General features: G+C 33.6%; 1 pseudogene; it reads left to right on the forward strand.

Annotated features, from left to right (window-relative positions):
- LOC104790292 overlaps positions 2548 to 5428 on the forward strand; it is a 4206-nt pseudogene continuing 1325 nt past the window's right edge.

The following is a 5428-nucleotide window of genomic DNA, read 5'->3' on the forward strand; positions in this document are numbered from 1 at the left end:
TTTTTTTTTTTTTTTTTTCAATCATAACTCGTAATTTGTCCGCTACAATTGACATAGGAATATATAGTGTGGTACCATATATATAAATCATGGATCGATCTGCGGTAACACGAAAACGATGGTAAATTGGTAATGGAAAAACAGTTAGGTTAAAAGTTCAATATTAAATCCACATATTCTAAGACTTACAAGATGTAAACTTTTCTACTACTTAATTAGTGTTGTGTTAAAAACCTAGATGTAATACAATTTTTCCTTGATTAACTAAGCTAATTAAGCACACTTGAATTTGTTAAACTAGCGAAAGTACATTGAAGAGATTTAAACATTTTTTCGGAAACCAACTTTTTATTTTTGGATAATGCCTTTTTTTTACTTTTATAATGAAAAGGGGTGTATAACGGTTGCTTATGATTGAGGAACAAACCATTGCTACAGATCATTCCCCCATTAACTCATTTTTATTATTACGCAACAATTCACCACCTTTTCTATTATGGGGTCTTTAAAATAATTATCCATAACATAATCTATGTCATATTATTAATTAGCTATCAGCTTTTTGTTTTATTTTTAATACTAATATGCAGCCACCTTTATCTATATAAGTTAATTAAAATTAGGAGGTTTCATGGATTTTTCATAATATATAAAGAATGTACATAGAGATACATGAATTGCAGATTTCTGGTCATTTATTGTAATGCTTTATTGCTTTTTAGTTGGCATTTGTGTTACCATTTTGGATGTTGTGGAGCAACACACTTAAAAACTGGCCTTTACACTATTTCTCATCGTTCTGTTAATTTGGAACCAATTCAAGAATCAAAAAGGCTTAAAATTATTGTTCATGCATGAGAAACTATTAATTAACAGTAGACCCAAATAATGTATTTTAAGCCTATGAAAAAGTGTTGAAAGATAGAAATTAAGTGCCTCGTACGTTGGTTTTGCAGTTGTCTGTGTAGATTTAGACAAATATAACTTATTCTAAGATGTGTTAGATTGTACCTAAATGTATGTTTGAAGAAAAAATTCCAGTGAACTTTTAAAAATAAATTGGCATGGAGAACCATATTTGCAAGATGTATGACCCAAGTATTCGAATCGTCCCACATGGAGACATTGGCAAATTTGACTAATATATATAGTAACATTGGTCTCTTCATTTTTTATCAGTTGGTTTTGAGTTGCATAACTATATTTAATTACTAATACCGAAAATGAAAGTTTGGTGACGCGAATAGAAGTATTTTTATTTTGCACTAGTCAATCCACAATTTTAAAGATACATGTGCAAAAAGTCTCTCGAGAAATGAATTTTGTTGTTCTTTTAATATCACACATCGTAGATAAATAATGCGTCCCAAGTTTAGGAGTACATTACATTAGATTTCGTAGATAAATGAGTGCCAAGAGTTAGGGGGAGAAGAAGTGCAATAACATAAATTAAACTGTGGTTTGTTGCATGCTTGCATGCATGAGTTTTTCATTCATTGTTGCTAAAAGAAAATTTGGATGTATAGTAAATGTCAAAATCAGCACCTTACTTCAGGAAGAATCAGATTTACAGCCTATAGATATATAAGTAGGTCATATATTTTTGGTAAATGTAGGAGAAATTGTATGAGGGATTTAATTGGCGTGCGAAAATCTGTAAGTCTATACATGCTGACATACAAAATATAAAGTATTTTTTTTTTGCTCGAGTTTTATAGGGCATTTCTGAAAATAATACAAAAGGAAGGGTCGATTCAGTAGAACTATTGCTATATAATACCTTTCTTGTGTCCAATGCCTTTCACACAATACACCAACACAAATAATCAAATTAAGCACAACAAAAAAGTTATCAGAAATAAAATATGAANAGTAACATTGGTCTCTTCATTTTTTATCAGTTGGTTTTGAGTTGCATAACTATATTTAATTACTAATACCGAAAATGAAAGTTTGGTGACGCGAATAGAAGTATTTTTATTTTGCACTAGTCAATCCACAATTTTAAAGATACATGTGCAAAAAGTCTCTCGAGAAATGAATTTTGTTGTTCTTTTAATATCACACATCGTAGATAAATAATGCGTCCCAAGTTTAGGAGTACATTACATTAGATTTCGTAGATAAATGAGTGCCAAGAGTTAGGGGGAGAAGAAGTGCAATAACATAAATTAAACTGTGGTTTGTTGCATGCTTGCATGCATGAGTTTTTCATTCATTGTTGCTAAAAGAAAATTTGGATGTATAGTAAATGTCAAAATCAGCACCTTACTTCAGGAAGAATCAGATTTACAGCCTATAGATATATAAGTAGGTCATATATTTTTGGTAAATGTAGGAGAAATTGTATGAGGGATTTAATTGGCGTGCGAAAATCTGTAAGTCTATACATGCTGACATACAAAATATAAAGTATTTTTTTTTTGCTCGAGTTTTATAGGGCATTTCTGAAAATAATACAAAAGGAAGGGTCGATTCAGTAGAACTATTGCTATATAATACCTTTCTTGTGTCCAATGCCTTTCACACAATACACCAACACAAATAATCAAATTAAGCACAACAAAAAAGTTATAAGAAATAAAATATGAAGACAATAAAGAGTTCGCCTCTTTTAGCTATGCTGCTCGGTGCCATTATCGTAGCCGCCGCCATCTCCACCATCTCCGTCGAGGGTCGTAAACATCACGTCAAGAAGATCAAATCCAAACACCGTCGTCATTCCAAAACTACCCCTTCCGGCTCTCCCGCACCGGCTCCTTACCCGTCCACCCACGATGGCGTTTTCAACATTCTCTCCTTCGGTGCCATGGGTGATGGACTCTCCGACGACTCAAAGGTACGTCGTCCATATATTTTCAAGCATTTCGTTTTCGTTTGCCATTTGTGTAAAACATTTTCTAATCGAGAGGTGGGCAGGCATTGGTCGGAGCGTGGAAGGCGGCTTGCAAAGTGGCCGGTGGGAAAGTGGAGGTTCCAGCAGGAAAACAGTTTATGGTGAAGGCAGTAACACTGCGAGGTCCGTGCAAGGATGAGACGGTGATTCAAATAGAAGGGACCTTAGTGGCTCCGGAAAAGATAGGGTCATGGCCTAAGTCAAGCTTATTTCAGTGGCTTAACTTCAAATGGGTCACTCATGTGACCATCCAAGGCTCAGGGACTCTTAACGGTCGTGGCTCTAACTGGTGGAACTTAGACACTTATCAGACTCAGGTACGCTTTATTTTTATTTCGAAGATCACTATACTGAGAGAGTGAAAAATACAATCTTTTATTATAATTGCAATCAAGATTAAAAGAATTTAAAACGTTTTGCTTTATGTTCGTTTGATATATATTTTTTTGAAATTGTATTTTGAGATTAATTTTAAGTTTTAAGTTTCCTATTTTCAGTCGAGAAAGTATATCCCACCAATGAAACCAACGGTGAGTAAGTCTATTTTTACAAAATAATTTTATTTTAACTTAAGAGTCGTAAAATATTTATTGATGGCTTAAGTGAATTATACGTATAGGCACTTAGGTTTTATGCAAGTGAGAACGAGACGGTCCGTGACGGTCCGTGACATAAGCATCGTGAACAGCCCACTGTGTCATCTGAAGTTCGATGACTCGGACGGAGTTAAAGTCAACAACATTACGATCTCGTCGCCGGAGAATAGCCCTAACACCGACGGTATTCACCTCCAGAACACACGTAACGTCGAGATTCAACACTCTAACATCGCTTGTGGTAATTCATATTCTCTTACTTTAAATTACATTTAATTTATTTTCTATATTCATTAACTATATATATATAATTCCATAGATTTTGAATTTTTCATGTGATCACGACACCTAAGATTTTGAATTATTTCTTCATTATACCGTTCCATTGTTCCAGTTTTATGCAACTCTATATCATTATATATGCAATTGGAAATACATGTGTTATGTGTACATACATATATAGAAGACTATAACAATACATCTTTTTTATATAATTCAACATAGTGGTTGTCACGTTGTAGACGCCAAAGTGAAAGAAAAAAAAAGTTAGGACGACAAAGATAATGTAAAATTTTAAAAGTACTATAGAATAAAGACATGAAACAGGAAAAGACATCATTGGCTGAATAAAAAGGATAACACTTAATAACGGTATAACTGTCACCAAACTAACTTTTTTATGCAAACAAGCAAGCATGCAGAATGAAAAGGCTCTCTTCTCTTTAATCTATAACTAATATTTAATATATATGAATTAAGAAAGGTTACATGGACCAGAGATTTCAAATGTTTAAATTAATACTAATCACAAATCATATTATAATAACTTTAACGATTTATAATAATTATATACTATTCATCTATTTTGGGAGGATTTAACTCTAAAATTTTCTATTTTAATCTTGTTGAACAGGAGATGACTGTGTATCCATCCAAACCGGCTCCTCCAATGTTCATATCCACCACATCAATTGTGGCCCTGGCCATGGCATCAGGTTTATACTTTAATAATACATTTCCATATAGTAATCAGTATATTACCTTTTTCAATTTTTACTGATTTTTATTTATGGTATTTGTTTTCGTTTGTGTGATCACAGCATAGGTGGACTGGGGAAAGATAAAAGTGTGGCATGTGTTTCTGATATCATTGTAGAGGATATCTCTATACAGAACACTCTTGCTGGTGTTCGAATTAAGACTTGGCAGGTACATCTTATAATTAATATAGAGACGACATTATTACTTATAAAAATGATATTGTCATCCCTGACCCCAAGGCCCAAGTAAAATATATGAATCTAAAATATGATATTATTGAAGTATGCAAAAGTATAAGATAAAATAGTTGATAATTTTTATGAAAATTTTGTGTTTCTAAGAAAACCCACTAAACAACGCAAGTCTTTCTATGTAAACGAGTCTAATATGCCTTTCTCAGTTAAATGTTTATGTTTTGCATTACGTTTTTTTTTTAATATATAATACATGAGTGACGTTTGTTTATGGTTATAGCTATCGGATTCATTTTTCGATTTACATTGTAAACTTTCAAGTGAATGACGTGTATATATGTATCCGCAGGGAGGATTGGGGGTCGTGAAGAACCTAACATTTTCGAACATACAAGTAACGGACGTGAAGGTTCCAATAGTAATCGACCAATATTACTGCGACAAGTCCACGTGCAAGAATCAGACTCGTGCAGTGTCGATTTCCGGGGTCAAATACAACAACATTGTAGGTAGCTTCACGGTGCAACCGGTACGTATCGCATGCAGCAACAACGTGCCATGCATGGGCGTGGATCTTATGGATATAAGGCTAAGATCTTCTGGAGGGATCAGAGGGTTACAAACTCATCAGCAACAACAAGCTTTGTGTTGGAACTCGTACGGCAAAACACAAGGGCCTTTGGTTCCTTCAAGCATTGGCT

This window comes from Camelina sativa, chromosome 6, assembly GCF_000633955.1.
Source record: "Camelina sativa cultivar DH55 chromosome 6, Cs, whole genome shotgun sequence".
NCBI classification, from domain to species: domain Eukaryota; kingdom Viridiplantae; phylum Streptophyta; class Magnoliopsida; order Brassicales; family Brassicaceae; genus Camelina; species Camelina sativa.